Source organism: Anopheles stephensi, chromosome 2 (assembly GCF_013141755.1).
Source record: "Anopheles stephensi strain Indian chromosome 2, UCI_ANSTEP_V1.0, whole genome shotgun sequence".
NCBI classification, from domain to species: domain Eukaryota; kingdom Metazoa; phylum Arthropoda; class Insecta; order Diptera; family Culicidae; genus Anopheles; species Anopheles stephensi.
In genome coordinates, this window is record NC_050202.1 from 78,421,688 (window position 1) to 78,442,238 (window position 20,551).

Genomic DNA, 20,551 nt, shown 5'->3' on the forward strand with positions numbered 1-20,551 from the left:
TCCAATATCTCCTTTGACATAGCGCGCTAGATAGAGTCATCCGCCACTCTGGCATGTCAAGATCTTAACCATATATTACTGTGCAAACTTCCGAGTCATCACAGTCCTGAATGCTGCCTACAAGATCCCGTTCCGCATACCCTTCTGCAGACTTGCGCCCCTTGCCACAGATTTCGCCGGAAGCTACCAAGCTGGAATTGTTGGAGCGAAAAGCACTCTACGGTAGATCCTCCAGAAGTACCGGGAGCACCAGATCCCCACGCATCACCACCTGTTAATCGACTTCAAGGCACGATACCTCCGAAGCTGATACGGCTGTGGAGGGCTACTATGGCATCTGCGGCGGTGTGATAGGCCGACTAAAACGCGAAGCCAATAGGATCGGATTGAGAATCGATGCGACGAAGAAAAAGTACCTGCCTGCCGGAGGCTCTGATCGTGATAGAGTACGACTCGGAAGCAGAGTATTGGTCGATAGCGACGTTCTTGAGGTGGTAGAGAAGGTTTTGCTAACTTGGCATGATCGTAACTTTGGACAACAACGTTTGCAGTGAAGTCCGAATGCCTCCCACATTGTTCAGGGTAATCTTGCCTGGTACGGGCTCTACTGACTCCTGAGATTTAGAAGACTACTACGAAATGCGCCTACCCACACTGATTCGGTAATCCACTACGGGCACGAATCCTGGACCATCTCTGGCGGTGTGTGCTAGCAGGGCGTGTGGCGAAGGAGGATGAACAACGAGCTAGTTAGGCTGTTTGGCGATGCAGACATCCTGACGGTTGCCAAAGCCGGAAGGATTCACTGGTTAGGGCACGCGAGGAGGATGCGCTGACTCATGCCCTACCAGGAAGGTGCTCGGCAGCGACCCGTTCGGCAGGAGCCGTAGAGGAGGACATAGCAAGCCGATTGGTTGGATCAAGTGGAGTCAGACCTGAGGGAGATCGGATGCAACTGGCGGTGGAGCCATGTCTTTTAGACGTGATCCACTAAAAAAAGCAGAAGAAGACAGGTACTATTGCCTTACATTATCCTGCGAGAATGAACCTACCAGCTTACAAGAATTTTAATAGAATAATACAACCAAATGATATACCAAGAGAAGTAAAAAGGAGCAGTCAGCAAAACATTCCTTAATTAAGAATATTACTTATAATGTTACACAAACCACCAATGTTTCATATGTTTCATAAATATATTCTCTTCATAATTTTCCACCAACATTTCACTACACACTTAAAATAAATAAATAAAAATAAACTTCACTACACAAAAATTTGACACATTTTCGCCGTCGCCGCAGCCAGTGTGCCGGGGTGGGTGGTTCGTACAGGGTGTCTCGTTGAGTTAGTTGTACAAAATCAGCTTTCAAAGTGATCTCACTCGTTTGAGAAAAAAATAAGTCAGATCGAAAATGAAAACCGGTTCTGTGATTACATTTCGGTACCCCGTTCCGGCACGACGATTCCACCGACCCTAGCCCCGGAAAAGCACACGACAGACCGCAACACGAAAGCGCTGCTCTTGGTCCCTCACTTTCAGATGATCACTTCAATCACGGCGGCGGTATCCGTCAGATACCGCCCGGCTATGGGGTATCCTCGCGGGATTCTCCAGTCTGCCTGCCTGCCTGCCTGCAATCGCCGAAATTGATGCTCCTTCCGATGATCGGGGTGAGCGATTGGAAGCGCTTCTTCTGCCACTGCTGCTGAAGACGAGAAGAAAGAGATTCCAAAAGAAAGCTACCTGTCTGGACCACGAATGGAATGGAACACACACAACAGGACACCGACTGGTTTTATCTCTCGCGCCTCGTCACACACAAGCACCCTCTCTCGCCCAGCATTGCATTGCCCTTGCGGGGCCCCATGCCACGGCCGGCAATGGAATGCGCAATGCGGCGGTCGACGAACTGCCGAATCGATTTGGAGGGCCTCCATTTTTTGCACGAAAACACACACACACACACACATCTCCGCTAATAGGTGAAGGCATATCTGTAGGGGGAAGAAAAGGTTTGCTTGAGCAGACACGGATTGTACAAAGCGGAGCAGCGGGGATTCGCGCGGCTATGATCATCTTCCCCTCCTGTGTGGCCGCGTGAATGGAATGTGCCCCCCCCCCCCCCAACAACTACCCCGTCGCGCCCCAGCAATGGCCGTAGCTGACAGGCTAATTGATGAAGAAATTCGCTTCCCAGCACGTTTGAGCATAAAAGCATCCGGATGTGTGGGGAGCTGCTGCTGCTGCTGCTGCTGATCGCACTGCTGGTACGGCGCTGGTCCAAACGCAGCGCTGGAAATTTCTTGCTTAGAGTTAGCAGCTGAAAGCAGAGCAGAAAAATTAGCCGTGTACAAATAAATAAGCAAATACAATATTATAAAACACAAGTCACAGTGACTGACCGCACAACAGCAGCAGTGAGCGCTACAACAAATTGAACCATTAATTAGCGCGCACCACCGCGTCGTCTGTTAAAGAAATTGAAAGCATGAGTGCGCGCCCGATGTCGAAGGGTCGCGCCTTGCTTACGAGCCACCCTCCCGAAAGGTGTAGCCGCACACACACCCAATCCCAATCCCCCGAACGCGAATGATATTTAGCTGGTGTTTTACCGCTGGAACAGATATCTATACGCTTTTCCCTTCTCCTTCTTGGAACGTTTGCAAGGACGCACAACAATTCGGTTCCATTCGAGCTGCGTCGGAGGCTAAGCGCGCGTTCCAAGCTATGATGATGTGTAAATTAAAATTGTAATCGACGGACAATTATCGTCCGATTTATGCTTTTATATCACCACCGGGATGATCTTTTCCGACGACTCTGTGTGGCTAGGAACCGCGGTTGGATTATCTCACTCTAAGGGTGAAGTGGGGGAAATTTTCTCGTTAAAAATGTGTCAAAATTACGATTTCGGGTATAAGCTGTGAAGCAGGATTTTTTTTTTCTGGCAAACGCACCTTTTGGGAAATTCCTCTCACACAAAATCGTATTTGTAGCGATGGGAGCCACTTCACGCTTTCACGCGAATCGTTAAAATAGGAAGTCGACCATGCTTGTACACGTGGAGCGAGCATGTGACACCAAGGGCCTCTCAATTCGCTTGGTGGCCCTGGATCGCTCAGAAAAAGGGTGCAGATGTCCTGTGTTCCGGAAAGCAAAAGGGGTTATGTCCGTCCGTCCGTGCACGCACACACACGTACAAATGGATTTCGACCTCCCCAATAGGGGCCCTGTGCCTCGCATACCAGCGATAATCGGCTGATCCTCAGCTCCACCAAGCTACCTTCTTTCCCCGACTTCATACGTACGGATCGTTTTCTTCAATTTGGAACAGAAATCTGTGAATGAAAACACATCCACAAGAGATGGAAGGGATGTGGTTCGTGTTTGTCGTCTGTCCCCTCCTGTATGTGCGTGTGTGTGTGTGGGTTACCCCTTCTTCTACTCTGCCGACGATTTCTACTTGGTTTCAGCAGCTCAGACCACGTCGTTCGCCGAGTGGCACCGACTTTAACCGGACTCTGGACACTACTTACTTACAGATGTTGTTTCCATCGTTTGCGTCAACTTTCCCTTGGTGCTGCCCTTTACTACTCTCTTCATTGCATCGATCACCACCATCGTAGAGTAAACATCCGGCATTGGCGTTCCAAGCGTGAACACGGTATATCCCGCTCTAAATAAGCTAATACTGCCACCGCTACCACTAACATCTACCATACTCTGGCATTCCTCGATGAGCGATAGGGGGGAAAAGAATGGAGAAGGGAAGCACTTTTTTCGTTCCGTCTGTTTCGCATGCCTCCGAGTAAGACCGAACGCCGTAGCAACTTTCTTTTCCAATATCGCTCGAAAACGGGGGCGCCCACTTTGAACCCCCCCTCCTCACGGCTTTCCAGTCTCTCTGCCCATATGCCAGCGATCCTTCCCTGTTTGACTGTAATCAACTTGAACTAGCCAACCCAACTCCCCGGCGTACACCGATGACTCTCGATGACTTTTATGAATGACTTTCAGTTATGTACCGCCGGTACTATGGGGGGGCTGGCGATAGTTGCTGCCGACTTGAGCGACTTGTGCTCGCTAATCTTTCCCTAGTGCCCGAAATTGAGTCCACCCGAGGAGCTGTCAGCCAGCGCCGCTACAACGGACCACCGTAAATCTGATAATAACGATGATAATGATGCCACAGATAGCGATGGGCGCGGAGGGAAATAAACACGAACACGGCGGTTTTTTGCCCCCTTTTTTTCATCCGCTTCAAGATTGTCCAAAACGGTGGTGATAACCACCCATTCACGACTTCTATCTGTGTGTTTCTTTCATCGTATGCTGTCTATGTGTTGCTTCCTGCTTCACAACACAGCTAGGGTGGCAGCTGTTGATCATTTTTTTTTTTTCTTTGGACACTCGAACATTCATTCCACTTCGTCAAGAATTCCCCATTTCCCCCGTTCAGCACACCGTTTGTCTAGCCCGGTAGATGAACCCGAAAACCGGAGTTCTACGAACGGCTGCTGAACACTAGGGGGTCCCCGTCGCCGTCCAGCGGCCACCCATTCGGGTTAGCGGACCTGCACCGTTTGGATTACTCTCCGGTGTGACTCGTTTGATTCAGCCGGTGCACAAGCAACGGACGTTTTTGGAATGTTGCACCACCTCTTCTTCATCCCATTCGATATGCGCGATCGCAAATGGACGAATCTCGCTTCCATTTATCTAGGCCTTACCTTCTGTTCTTGCCCTGCCAGCTAGCGGGATAGTTTTTCTGCTTCGCACTTTGTATTCTAACAACACTGCTCAATCGCCTCGATCGCCTTGCAACAGAGATCAATCGTTTATGGTCCTTCCCCACATGTCCCCCTGACGGAGCGGACTGGGAAACTAACGCTTCTCTCCACTGCGACCGCCAACCGTTGTGTCGACTGGCTAATGTTCATTCACGAACTAATAAAACCAGACTTTGGCCGTCCTATCACAAGCTTGATCGAATAATCGTCGGCCTCTACCAGCTAGCGCTCGTTACAAAAAGCCCACAGAAGAAAAGCTTCCGCTCCACTGTGGCGCGACTGGAAACTAGACAAAATAGTATTTGTGAGAGAAGAGAAGCCGCCCGACACGACGAACTTGTCGAGGAGGAAGAAAAAATTGTAATGATAGAGAAGAAACGTGCAACAGGCAGGACACATCGAACACAGCAAAACTGTTGATAGTAAAACACGGTCGCGCAGTATTCAAACGTTCACCAATATACCCGCAGCGAAACATATTACAACACACATCTGTAGAACATCATAATGCTCCAATCCGTCATTCGCCTTGGAAAGACGGCCATTCCGCAGCAGCCCGGAAACCATGCCATACCCACCCAAAAAACCCCAAAATGAATTCACCGCCGCACATTGAAGGTTATCGAAAAGGCTAAGCAACTCACGTACACAAAAATATGACACTCAAAACTCGAAAAGATCCACCACAGCAGCGTACTGACTGTTTGAATGTGCCAGCAGGAAGCATGCTTGTGAACGTTTGCGTAATCCATACTCCATACAGCGAACGCTGGTACCGCGCGGTTTGTGATGTACGCACGCTAGATAAGCTCTGCAGTCGCGGTCATGATGATCCTGTAAAGCAAAGAAAAAGGAAATCGGTTAGCCAAACACCTCTACTAACTACTCCACTAATCTTGCGCTTAAACATTATTAGGACGAGGGCGATCAACCACCAAAATAGTTAAATCAACCTATAAACTAGAAGAGTGTACACATCCCTCTCTTGGCGCCACGATATTTGATAGTTTCCTCATCGAAAAAGAGATCCCGTAAAGAGTTCCTGTTGCGACGAACTTTAGCATTTGTGCGATGATCTAGAAGCTTACATGCCCGATTCATGGAATAATCACATGCCAACCTCTCGCAAGGCCCAGAGCAAAAACACGACACTGATGCCAACCGGTTGCTTACATAACAGTCGTAGCATTTTTTTGCTGAAGCTAAGTATCTTGTCCCGGGTGGCCCGAATGATGGAATCCAACCACGCTTCTCTAAGGTGGAAGAGAAGTAGCGTAGATGGGGCACCGCTATGACTAATCGACATTCTGTGACCGTTCAAACAAACAAATCCTGCAAGTAATCATCGTCCGCGAGGTCTCCCACCAATTGCGATGGCTTGTATTCCGCAGATGCTAAGGGAATGCGTCATCGCTGACAGCCGTCGATTGATGAGGTGAAGTTTTTTTTAAATTACAAATTAAATATATCATCGGCGAAACCTGTGCTGTCAACGCTTATACTACTCATGCAGTGATCACAAGATTAAAGATTTTCAAGCAATAACTACACGGTGATATTTCTTAACACAAGCAATTCAGACATGGGTTTCAAACATTGCCAGATTAAGGCCTTAAAACACAGCGCACCGTGCAAGTCAGATAAGTCACCACAAAGTACTCTTGAAGGTTTCACCGGAATGGAGCTGAAATTTGCATAGCACTTAATACACGCGATGATGATGGAAAGACAGAGAGAGAGAGAGAGAGTGTGTGTATGTGGGGAAAAAACCATTCCAAACCTGACCATCAACTACGTGACTGGACACCGGACCGGAGATATATCTGTAAATAAAAGTCGGCCTTTGGATTTCCAAGCTTCGCCGGTATAACGGGCGTTGGAATGTAGTTTTCACTTCCACCGATCTGCCGGCATACTCCTCTTTGCAGCCCTAGCATATTTTAAAACCTTGGAACGGGGAGCGATGAATTGAAACCCGTTTGCTCGTGAAACAAGCCTGGCGTTTTCATTTCTCCTCCTCCGTCGTTCGACCTCTGCTACGAACCTAAATCGGGTACTGTTACAACTACTAGCATCTAGGACATACGCGGCGGCACACACTACAGCACAGCACACCATTGATTAACTATGCATCGTAGGAACTAAGCACTGACAGAGTGACAACAACTGAGGAGAACAAATTGCTTCTTGGAAGATATGGTGACTGAATCATCACCCACTCCTCGCTTCAACTCAACTTGACGTTAGCGATGGAGATGCAATAAGTAAGCTACAGCTATCCGTATTTTCATCTTTAAAACATACTCATCATACATTGTTTCGGAAATTTCCGCCTTACGCCAACTGGGCGCTCTGAGTCAGTTGCAGTGTCTCCTTGTGGTTGTTGGAAAATTTAATCTTGAATCATGTGCTGCTGCAAGAGAAAATTGCTTTCGCCCTTCCCTTCTAGCACTCCATAATCGCTCCATTCTTCTTCGGCAGCAAAATCCGATCCGCCGCTGGAATGTGCCTCGGTCGACATTATTAGGATGGTGTGGTGGTTATGATGCACGTTAAACGTGATCGAACTGAAAACACATATTACTGTGTTCCGTTCTCGTCCGGCGTTCAGACCGCGGGTGCTTTAGCGATCGACGCTTGGGCGCCACATGCCTCCACATCTTTCGGTGTGGAGTGGAAAAGTGAATAATTGCTCATTAGCCCTGTTCGATGTTTATGTTGCAAGCGAGGAGAGCAAACCCCCTTTTTCTGCAGCATTTTTCGCTCGGTGGATGGCGATCAACAGCTTCAAAAAGCGTTTACTTTTTAGTTCTGCTGCAGGACGACCTAAAAGAAGCCTTTGCGATGCGACGCCCAACCCTCACACACCTCCAGCCTTGGTTTTGTGGGGGATGGGAGCGCTACATCCTCAGGGCCATGCCCTGGCAACGCCAGGAAGAAAAAATGTGGCTAGTGGCATGGTTAAGCAGCGCACAATCTCCTAACGCGCACTCCCGTACATAAAAGCATATTGCCCAAGCATAAGAAGTGAAACGGGACGTTCGGTGTTAGCGGCAGCAGTCGCCAACACCATCAACGGCTCCACACGACTTTCAAACATGAATGAAGCAAATTATGAATGGGACGGTTGTGTGTGCGCGGCCGGTCTGTGTGCGAGATGCCATAGCAAAAGTACAGTACGTATGAATGACGGTTGAAAAAGTTGAATGAAATCAACGCCACACGGGGTGTATACACGGCATTCCTGATTCGCTCTCTCTCTCTCTCTCTCTCTTTCTCTCACTCGTTCTGTCTCTCGCTTCGTGTCTACCATCGCCACGATTGCGATCTCTCACTCTCACACCCTTCCTTTTTGCCTTTCTATTGCTCCTTCTTTCTCTTTCTCGCACGCGCGCTATCTCTCTTTCCGATTCTCGGTCTCGCTCTAATCGACACAACACGTCCATCGTATCGCGGTGGTTGGTGTTGGTTAATAGATAGAGCGCCGCAGTCCCTCCCTTTCTTTGGCAGTTCGTATGAATGCTTCAACCCCAGAGAGAATGTTTCGATGCGCATTCACCCCCGTGAGACCGCGTTGCATCGCCCACCCTGCTGCTTCCTGCAATCAAATGCACAACCGTATCATCGTGCGCATCGTGTGCATCGTGTCGTTCACGTCTGCTGCACAAACCAGACCGCAGACACAGTTCAGGGATGTGATGTTACCCGGGTTCAATCAAGAAAAAAAAAGACTTGAAATTATTCTGCCCCCAAGATTTGTTGAGCTGTAGCCAACCCCACCCCTACCCAAACACCACGCAATTGTTTCTCGCGATAACTGACTGTGGTTGTATTTATACTGTCGATAATGCAAGTATTGCAAGCTCGACCGCTTTCAACAGCTCTCTCCATCGCTAGCCAATGCAGCCCGAAAACACAAACACACTCTTCGGAACGGTTCCAAAGGTTATTTTATACCCGACCGCGGTGGTACAGATTATTGTTCCTTCCAATGCACCTCTCCACTTGCGTGGCAATCTCATGAAATCAATCATCTTGAAGATTGAACAGAAATGATCAAAGCATGATGGCGCAAGGAAGGCATGAAAGCTTGATAAGGAAAGCAGTTGCCTATAACACATCATTCCCTTTCTCAGCTGTACTTTGCTCATGCTACCACTAAATGTGGGATCCTGTCCTCCATTAGGGCGAGTCATGCAAAAAGCAACATCTAGTGCTTATCAACATTGTTTTGTTACAATTTTATTTCGAGTTGCTTCGCAGGAGGATGCTTTTCGGGACGGATTTAAACCGATTCTTTGTAAGCTAGGCGCTAAAGCGCCATGATTGATTAACTGATTCTGATAATCACAAGCTAAGCCTTACTGAATTGGAGTAGTCTGACCCCGTTTAGATTCGAAGCGGGGCTGCCAAGTCTTGGGTGTAAGGTTACGTCTTGCGATAAGCGTTCTTTCCCAAAGCACTAACATCTAACGGTCACCTTTTCAGGACTCTTGACGTTATTTCAATACTACTCTTCAACCGAGCCAAAGTATATAAAGTGTAGGTACTTTTAAACGCACAACTAATCTGAGTATGATGCGACATAACCCTTCGACATCACTATGGATGCGCGCAGGAACAGGCGCCAGTGGTTCGTGATAATAGAAATGATGCCATAGCTTATCGCGACGAGAAGCGACATTGTCAGAAGTACACTACACGGACCTGTCAGCCGTCACGGTGGAGACCCTATTCTACTATTCATTCTGTCAATGACACCAATTGGCGGTGCTGCTGGTCAAAGCATCACCGTAAAACAACCGTAAAATGGGGTGCAGCAACAAAACACGTATCAACAGCCCTTAAAAAATGTGGCTACATAGTTACACGGCCAGACCAAGGTAAAACTTCACTTCCTAACCCAAAGAAAGACAACGGTAACAACATATGCCCGTACAGTACAGCCTAGCATGATAATACTTCACCACATTCTAGCGCACAGACTGATAAGGATCTTTTAACGATGCAAAAGACGGTAGTCTAGTAGGAGAGGCGACAACGGCGCCGGTCTTCACACGGCAGGACCGGCAGGACCGGGGTTCAAATCTAGCATCCGGAGGACCGTTCCCCCGTAGTTGAGGACTGACTATCCAACTACGTCTAGTAAGCCAGAACCTCTGGCAGACATGACCTAAGAGGTCGTTAGGCCAATAAGAGAGAGCAAAAGAAGGCAAAAGTCGTCTAAACTATCAAATAAATCACGAAACCGAGAAAAAAAAACTTAAAGAAACTTTTTGTGTGTCGGTTTGATGTCGGCTAGGCCAGATCACACAACATTCCGTGGGTCTTTTTGATAATGCCATGATGAGAATGGCCATTTTTAGTCGGAAGGTACACAGTCCGTCAGTTGCCCAAAATGATTTACGTGGCTCTAGCGACGCTCTGCCGTGAGACTGAAATATTTTTTTCTCTTTGTTTGTCCCCATTAAATCCCAACTAGTGTTGCCATTCGTCTACCCGTAACGTAGCCTTATTTGACCGGGGGTGATTTTGCATGTCTTCTTTTTTTTTGTTTGCTCCATCTCACGCATAAGATAGCGCCGCTGTTCCGGTTCCCTTCCACCGACGCACTAACTCTGGCCACACGAGCACACGATTTTACCTTCCCATTTTTACCCTTGCCCAAAGCATCCGAAAAAGGTAACGAAAGTCGCAGCAAAACCGGGACGAAACAGACCAATCGCTCATAGCCGCCGCCTTCTTGTACTGGAGGGGGCAAAAATGGGTTTCAAGCGTTCGACCCATGCAGGCGTTGGCAGCATCAAGTATGGTAAGATGGGTGGATGGACGACTAGCAACCAGTGTGTGGCGCCGACATTCTTCATCCTTTATCCTAACGTGGCGAACGTGGGGGGTTAGGTGCTTGCTTTTCTTGGGAAATGGCACATTCGTAAAAATGTGAAAACCGAAGACAGAGAGAGAGAGAGAGAGAGAAACCTCCACGCAATAATGCTGGAGCGACTCGTTGCTAACGCCGTTCGCGTACGGACAGCAATTACGCTGTCTGTCAATCAGTAGTAACGCCGCTTTAAATATACCCATCGAAATGAAACTGCTGCAACCCACACCCCCCGTAATGGTGAACGCACCCCCCCCCCCCCCTTTTCTCAGGGTTGTTTTCTACTAACAACCCTATTTTTTATGGTAAGGTGTTGTAAATGCTGTTTGCCATCAGAGCGGATATGATCGGACATCATGAGGAAATGAAGTGGACGAGCAAAACGTGTACCATGGGAATTTTGAAAAACTAATTCCTTTCATACGGCATCTTCTCCTAGCCACCCGCTAGAAAAGGGGTCGATAGTAATAACTAAATTCCAGCGGAAAAAATAGACGAACAATATCTTCGCTTGCCGTTAAACCATCTAACCCTTTCGGTGCTTGTGAAATGTTCCAGTTCGACCTCAGTTAAAAACCATGTCGAACGCAGATACTCTCATGTTTGCTAATTGATGTATGTTGATCCACTGTTCTTATGTGTGTTTTGCGTTGTGACCATGCCAAGTGCGTGTAAACCGTTTTGCTTACACACAAACCTAGCCGCATCTCACCTGCAGTATGAGCCATTCAATGCAAATGGGAAATGATACCAACAAGAGTGACTAGTTTGCAAACACCTACGAATACAATGAGTGAGTTTGCAATTACCTTCGTCTCACAGTACATCATTTACGGTACCAATCGTGACTGCAACTACTAAAAATGTTGGCTTGCAGAGCAACCAACCCTTCGGCATCAGTATTCATATATGCTAATGGTCTAATTTGTTTCGCTGTAATGATAGTGATAAAATCGTATAACACAAAAAAAATCAATATCTCCATGCTTTCACTTCTCATTGAGTCACCCATTACTCAAGTCACCAGCGATCTCTGAATATTGGTCTGCGATCGGTACTGAATATATAAGCGATCTATGTCAAATGCGGAAGTAGAAGATTCCTCTCCAAACTTCAAATAAATATGCTCGATATTGCTCATGATGCAATTAGGAACGGAATGCTCTTGTAAAACGGCCCCTTAAGCTCGTATCTTTTTGTTTCACTAACCTCTTGCTTCCTTTCCAGCTTTCTCTCACAGCAATGCCTGTGTTTGCGCGTCGTGAATTTTCACAAATTTTAAAACCTGAATAGCAAACACGACGAATCAACCCTTTTCTTTATCCATTATATGAGAGGGTCACAGTTACATTTTCCAGACCATCTCGTCTCTCGCTCTCTTTGTGGATGGACCCAAATTTTTGCTTTCCAGTCGTCACTGAGTTTAAAGAAGACGACGAACCACCACTAAAGACACCCTTTCGGTTTGGTCGCGATTTTCCATCTTCGGTATGTTTTTATCCCCCTCGACAGTCAGACAGCACTCCATGGAGGGGATTGAAAATTTGACAAAATTTTGCATGAATGTGTGTGTGTCTGGTACGTTCACTTCCGTTCCGGTCGGGCCTGTGATGTTTCGCCAAGCCGTGCACGAAAAATTGCATGAGAATCTAATCTTGCAACGCGGGTTTCCCGTTAATTTATTTTGTCTGTTCCCTAGTTTTTTTTTGCTAGTCGAGGCAAAGTAGTTTTTTGTACTCCAATGAGCATTGTGTAAAAACCCAACGTGGTGTTACAGACGCTCGCGCGCTCGCTAAAGGTCAGACTTGGCGCACACACAAAAAATGCGCCAAATTGGAATTTGAAAAGGATAAGACAGCCAGGTAGGTCGGTAACTTGCCAAACTAGTTCCTTTCCGCTTGACGGGTCTCTTTTCCTTCGAGGTAATTCGTTACTTTTCCAATTCCACCACTCGCTACTTTCTCTCCTTTGCAGCAAACAAACAAAACGCGCTTTAAGAAAAACGATCACGGTTAAAGCAAAAAAAAAACTACATTTTCTTTTCTTACATTTGCGATGATGATGAATTTCCCCGAAAACACAACAAAAAACCGTTCACACATTTTGCTAACCGTTCAGCAGTGTGCGCTTGTGTGTAATGAAAGGCGCGCTACTATTCCGCTAAACATTCCGACTAACCAAACTTTATATAGAGGCCACGATTTAATAATAATACCCGTAATTGTAACGCAATATTCGATACAACTCCAGATTGTTTCGATTTACTCAGTTACACATAGGCACATATCCTCTTTCAGTTTCTTCGCACGAGGAAAACTAACGCATTCCACACCATATCACATTGTTACCTTCATCGCTATGGAAAACTCCATAAGAACGACCGCACAGGGCACAAAAATAAATTAACTTCAAGCGCACATCTCCCGGGACACCAACCGATTCGGTGCGCAGGCTCTTCGGCAGTAGAGCGAACGCACATCCGCCACCATTTACCGGAAGTAAGCTCCACTCTGCACTCTTGACGCATTCTAACCCAGATCGTAAGCCCTTTGAGTATGCGTGAATACATAGTATTGCGCTCCACGTAACGCATGCGTCAAGTGAGCAAACACACCACACACAACGTTACCAACTCGTAAATGGGTGGCTTGCGCAAACCGTTCCACGCGCACTGGTGTCTCATCTAGGGCAGCGGTGTGGTCAATAAATGGGGAAAAACTCAACAACACTAGCTGCGTGTGTCTTACTACCACACTGCGATCCGATGACGTGCTGCTACTGCCACCGCTGACCATGAGGGCATCACCGATCTCTCAAACTGGGTCAAAATGATTCGAGATAGAGTTAGAACTTCAGCGCCGTGCGTTTGAATCGGAAACCCCTGACGAACTAACCAACAAAGCTCGAATGCGACACAACGACCGGCGGGCATCGTGGTGCTGCAATCCATTAATAACTTTATTAACAGCAAACAATCGGAATTCATTCCATGCACTCCATCAGATCGGTGTTGCGTGCTACATAGAGCAGAAACGGTTAAAGTGCCGTGCAGGAGGGTGCTGCGCCGGCATTGGAATTGCATTTCTAATTGGACGCAACCGAACCGATTTTATCACAACGCGCAGCGCACCCTTTCTCAACCCACTGCGAGAGAGGAAAGGCGGCAGTGGTCGGGAAACACACCTGTGCATACACAGCAGTATCACACGGTACGAACACCACTGTACTGCTCTGCTTCATACGCAAAGACGGATATATATCCAATCTTTTTTTGCCATTACGGGGTTTCCGAGAAGAACTAACGATGTGCGAACCAATCCTGGGCAATGGTTAGGATGAAGCAAACAATTGCAGGTAGAACTGGCAATCTGTTATCCTTTCTCGACTATGGCCAAGTTGAGCTAGGCACAGGCTAGGTTGAAGTGGAGGATGGCCAGGTTCAACTGAAATGTCAAATTTGAAACGATTGCTGAAGCGTTCGCAAGCGTTTGGGGTAACGCTTGAAAACTATTTTAAAAATGACTGATAAACACATATTTTTTGTAATTTTTTTTAAAGGATATTAACTGAAAGAGAACGCTTAAATTGCAAAATAGATCGTATGTAATTATACAATTATGATTTACTGCGCTTTGAACACCTTTTCACCCTTCGTACATGAAATTCGTCACCTATGCACGAGCGGTTTTACTCCATGTAGCGACAATAGTAATACTACTTCATCAGCACAGTTTAACCTTTAAATTCAACCACCAGCCATTTACAGCACACGTATCAACCAACCCTAAGCTCGTCCTCAATGGAAGCACCCCGCCCCGTCGTCTAATAGCATTGCATCGCTGAGCGACGAATACCACCACCGTAATAGCCCCGGTCAGGTCCAATGATCTTAGCCAAAGAGTTCGTTGAACCACGGCGGGCTTGGATCCGGATTGAGTTCATTCATAAATTTTCTTTAAACACCAAACACTGGTCTTTCCTGTCACACACACACACACACCCAGACGTTCACCGTGGCCTGTGTACCTATAAGAACGATCGAACGATCGAACGATCATGCCGCAAGAAGCATACCAACGTCCTATGGAACGAGTGTGAAGTAAGGAAACCAAAAAAACGGGACCGGTGGTAGGTATCAACTGAAATATAGCGCATTCTGGACGCGACGAAGAAAACCACGTTCTAATGGTGGTATCTCAGGGAGTACACGGCTGGCTATAACGAATCGGCAACGAAAACAGGAGGATAAAGAAACATCTCCAAGAAGCGAAGATCGCGAAACGCACAGAGTTAGGAGCCGGTATAAAGCATAAACGACAACAGAGCAAATATGTTAGCATATGACTTTTTGGGCAATCGGTGATTCTCGTTAAGTTGTCCGTTCATATATCGCCTTTTTGAAACGCGCATTCTACCGATTCAATGTATTCCTCCCCCCTCCATCACATCTCCTCTTCGTGATCATTCCACATACGAAAGCAAACCGTGGGATCTGGAGTTTTTCTTTTTTCTTTCTTCTGTGTGTGTCCTCGTGCCTTTTGTGGTTTCTGGGTTTTTTTAGCCTTCGACTGCGCGTCCGTCCTGGGCCAGAATTTTTTATCCCGACAACAACATTCTCCGACAGGCGCAAGGAATGCTGTTTCATTGCCCTTCTCCTTTGCCATTTTCTTTCGATGAGTGCAAGGAATTACTACCAGCAATTTCTTTTCCGTCTGATAAATAAGCCCACAAGGCGACCGGGGCTCATGGGTAGCAAAGCACCACCAACAGCAATGCCGCTTTTTTGTTTTAGATTTCCAGCTAACCAGCATTCCCAAAACTCGTGAGGTACCACCAACCGTATGGATGGTATTGGAAGAAACTCAACTCAGTTTATGCAAAAAGCTCAGCTCAGCAAAGGAGAAACGTGATTGATATTACCAAGATCGTTCAGAACAGAAGCTAAAAGCTTGAAAATAGAAGTATGTGCCGAATTGTGCAATCCAAATGTCTTTCCTAAGCTAACGGATTACGTATTGTATATTCTGGCTTTATATTTAATTGCAGTTTCGCGCGATCTGTACCAAGCGATCATTTTATAACGGTCTCCATGTAATCTGCTCCAAAATTTTGGCTACGTTGAGACGTATAAAACTGAGATCATAAACAGTTGTACTCAGGGAGAAAGGGTGAAAAGGGGTGAAACGCGTCGATCCCCACACTCGGCTGCACGAGATAGCGGCTTCATTTCGAAATCGGTTCGTTCCCAGAAAATTGTACATTTTCTCGTGAGAACTCCCCCTCGCCGCAGATCGCGTGGTGAATGTTTTTGCTGGTGGGCTAAAAGGGGCTGCCAAACCCGAGACCAAACCCAACCGCACTCGACCGTTCAACACAGTCACACACACACACACACACGTCGGGTCAGCTCTTCTCTCCTGCGCGTTTTCATTTACTATCGCATCTTTTGTGCAACGCCGCCGTCTTTTCAATACCTACGGAGTTGTGCGCCAGCCACCACCTTCATCCTTCTCGGTAGGACACGGATGGGACGACGGATCAGCAGCACACAGACGGACGTGACACCATAATCCCAGGCGAGCGAGGAAAGAAGATTCACACACCGGCAACAGAGCGAGCTTGGCAGTGCTGGGACTGGAACCGACCTCCGGTTTTTGCCTGAAGTGTCGTTTCTCACAGAAACATTAGCTGTGTCTGGCTGCTCTGTCCCCTAGCCCCCGTCGCGTCTTGTGTTCTTGCTCGCTGCACTGGGTTTCATCAATGCACGGCGGTTCACACACCGATAGGGGCCCGCCGATGGGCCCTGTGGTGGGATCGCTGAAGATCGTTGTATCTCAGGGTTTTTGTTCATCTTTCACCGCTTTAGAAAATTGTTCCTCGTACTAACACTCTCTGTGTGTTGTGTGTAGACCTTGAATAAATTCAACACAGCACAGAAGATTGTAAAAATCCTCTCTTCTTGTGAACACTTATGTGGTGCAAAAATGTATATCGCTTCGATATTTATTCTGATCGAAATTAAGCAACGGCGATCGTATGTTCCAAAATCATCCTACGACAGATAATACACCCACCACAAATTGCGCATTCGCGTAATACTACCGCTGCTGGTCTTGGTCTTAACTGCTGGGCAGGTATCGACTGTAAGCGTGTTATAATTTGCTTACTCGAAACGGCCTTTTCCGCGTGACCTGCACACAAGGAGCGTGGTGCACAGAGTGGGAAGGTCATCGCGAGATATGGACAGGCCTCGATTAGAAGAGTCGCCCCCGGGGAGATTCACGCGTCTGGCGCCAATTGCCTCACGACGTCGCGTTACGGCCTCTGACACTGTTTGGGCGAACGTGCCGTGAAATCATCGCACCACAATAGTATTCAACCCACTCTTCTCCCACTCGCTCTCTCGCAACACAGCTGCCTACTCACACACAACCATTCCAAACATTGTTTCACGATGGCAAATACTTCAAAAACACACTGGGAGACTTGAAAATAGCTGGCTCACGCTCCTCTGCACGCTACACTACACTGGTGCACACCATCAAATCTGCTCCATCCGCCATGCCCAAGACAGCTTAACGTTATTTGCACATACATCTTCCGGCCAACTCGCTCCTCGCCTTCATCATCATCATCATCAAACACCGATGGATCGAGCCATCTCATCGACAACCGGACACAACTATACTATGCTGTCTGTTACACCCTTGGAGGAGGCGATCTAACGGGGGTGTCGCGCACTCAAGACAAATATGCGCTCGCACACACACACTCGCGCGCGCAAGAGATGGCCCATACGAAACACTGCCGCCACCATTCTCCTCGATCGCAGCAGCCTACGCCCCGCCGCACTAAGTTCCTTCGGAGCATTGCGAGTGCTTATCTAATGATTTTACATGATGTGTGTGTGTGTGTGGCTGACTCTGACTGGTTGCCTGTTGCTAGCCGCAGCGTAACTACAACCAGATCTAAAAATAACAAGGCGCTCACATGCACCTTCTTATCAGAGTATGCTCGAATTGGTAGTAATTTGACAACGACACACTCCAACATCTAAAAGCAGAAAAGGGGTGGATCGCATCGTATGGCTAGACGCTCATAATGGTGCCAACTCTGCGGAGATATCACCTAGGTAAACATTAGGAATCCGCGATGGAATGTGCGGTGTACAAAGGGTGGACATTTTTCAACTAACTATATTCATTTCATAGCAACGTAAACGGGTAGTTCAATGATGGACCGTGAAAATTTCAACACATACCTAATCGCGTCTACCCTTGACAGCGTTGGGCGGAGAGTTTGCTTAACTCACCTCAAGTGATCTTAGAACTACCCCCACAACTAGTTTATTATCTTTCTGTGCTATGCTACTACGTACGTGTGTGTGTGTGCGATACTTACATCATCGGCTCCAAGCAGAAGTGTGGGACGAGAATTCATTTAAATCCCTCGAGCGTTCCTGCAGGCAGAAAAACGGCCCCCACCGTACCGGATACTGTACTGTGCGCGCAGCACAACAAGTTCTCTTCTCTTTCACTGCTGCCGATGCTGGCCGTGTGCTCTTCTTGCTCCCGAACGAGAGAATTGATGATCCCGATGGCATCTCGCTGGATTACGGCACGTATAGGGGATGCTGGGTGTGTGTGTGTGTGTTGATAATAGCGGTGCTGCCGTTTCACAACGAGCACGATTGTGCGCTGCTGCAGCAAACCAGGACGACGATCTAACCACCCCTAGCGCCAGTTGTCTGTCACGTACGTACGGTCAGTCGTGTGGGGCTGTGCTAGCTAGCTGCTCGTTGGGGTATCATTTCCATTTTTTCAGTTGACATCCATCCACAGCTTCCAGACGTGTGATTCGGGCAGCTGAAAAAGAAAAACGGTAAAGATAAGTTTTTTGAATTTGATAGCTGATATTTCTGGTATGATGAATATCTAACTACTCTACCAAATGCCTGGCTTAAAACGTGGGACCTTTCTCACTGCTTGCTACGATACATGGAAATTTTGATCGATGTGTGCACCAAAAACTCTCGTATGAGTGAACGATTTCCATTCCCCGGCCGGAAGTGGCCTTATGCTTCTCGCACACCATATTAGCACCCTGCGTTAGCACGATGGATGATGCGCATCCAAAAAAAAAAAATTTCCCCCAAGCGACACATTCTCACACAGCACACAAATTCTCTAGATCACAGCGCCGTTTTCGTACGCGTTCTGCGCAGCTACTTTATTACGCTAGGGCAAACACTGCGCAGTGCTCACAGCGTATCATGTAGGTCGGAGACATGGAGACTGTGTCAAACGCGTCGTCGCCGTCTTTTCGCATCCGGGGCACACATTTTTATACCGCGCTCGACAGCCCCGGAAGAGCAGCCGTCCGTACAACAAGAACAGAACCCCTTCGAACCTCGTGTCGAATAGATACGGGCACAAGGAGATGGACGCTAACCAACGAGTTAGGTTAGAGAACTCCCAGTTGGGGAGTCGGCTCCTCTAGGAGGAAGTGGCCGTCCGTACGCACGGGTCCCATGTATATGGAGCCGCGTTTGGTAGTGGTGCGTAAGCAGAAACCGCACACATGTCTCTTTCGCTCTCTCTCTCTGCCGAAAAAATGCTGTCGTTTTGTGGTATGCAGCAAGCACACGACAAACAATGCTGGTGACGCGAGCGCGTGTACCACCACCACCACCACCTCTTTTTGCTACTACCATTTTGTTCCAATGGTGCGCCGTGCGACGGGATGAAGCGGGACCACCGACCCGCGTTCAATCCAAGAGTCAAGCTTTCAATTAACTTCAATTAGATTCGGGCGGTTCGCTCGAAAAGTGTGCGGCGTCGTCGCGCTAGAGGAAAATCGAACGAATATCATCTTCCCAAGTCGCTTCACAAACTAACTCGAACCGCGTGCGTCAGTCATCGAATCTCGCGGGTGCCGAATTTTTCTCAACAGATTTCTCCATTTTTTTTTTTGTAAATGGATGTGTCTATGCACTTCACGCAACCACCATTTTACCCTGCTGCAGGTGAAACAGGGTAGGATCGCTGAGGACCGGGGGCAGGTGATGGACACGATTTGGGCGGGGGAGGGCTTAGGTGGGAATGTGAGGGAATAGATGTTTCCCCTGTTTGTAGCTCCGAAAAATTCACAACCTATTGTGCATGGCTCTGTGCGTGTGTGCGTGTGCGTACGCTCACCGAAATTTCTAGACCCACAACTACGCCGCCCTGAAGACGGACGGGAACGACAAGAACCTGCTCGCACAGATTTGCAGAGACATTCCGACGCACTTCGGGGACACTTTTTAACTCAAACCACACACTAATACTTTGCCGCACTCAGGGGCCAGTTCATGGGAGTCCAAAGTCCAACTTTATCATACAGTTACATGGCACATTCTTCACCTTCCCCAAACCTCCTCCTCCCCCTCCCATCCCCACGGGTGGTAGGTTGAGTCGGTTGATTTTGGTAAATTCGTCACCACCAAATTCATTCCCCCCGCCACACATTCGCATTACAATTACGGGCGCCACAAAAAAAGGGAAACGCACTAGTAACGGAACTAATTACCCGCACTTTGCACCATACTCCGGCGGAACACGTTCACACACACGCGCGCGCAGCACACACCCAGCATTCCGTTGCGTACCGCCGTGGACACCGTCAAATTCAATCAGCGGATTTTGCGGATACACACTCGATTGTGCATTGAAGAGAAGATTTTGGCTGGTAGTTGCTGCTGCTGCCGTTGCAGAAAGAATCGGAATGCAACCTTCCGAACAGCGAGGAGCGCTGCACGGAACCGTGACTGTACTCGATACCTGTCCTTCTGGGAATGTTTTGTGTGTCTTCGGCGTTTCTTCGGAACTGCTCGAG

At 47.8% G+C, this 20,551-nt stretch overlaps 1 long non-coding RNA gene across 1 annotated transcript; it reads right to left on the minus strand.

The window, feature by feature from the left end:
- Nucleotides 1-1,177: 1,177 nt before the first annotated feature.
- LOC118508507 lies at nucleotides 1,178-20,540 on the minus strand. Its single transcript, XR_004905799.1, has 3 exons — nucleotides 20,246-20,540; nucleotides 18,077-18,540; nucleotides 1,178-5,628 (listed from the first exon to the last, which is right to left on the minus strand). It is a non-coding gene; the product is annotated as an uncharacterized LOC118508507 (long non-coding RNA).
- Nucleotides 20,541-20,551: the final 11 nt, after the last annotated feature.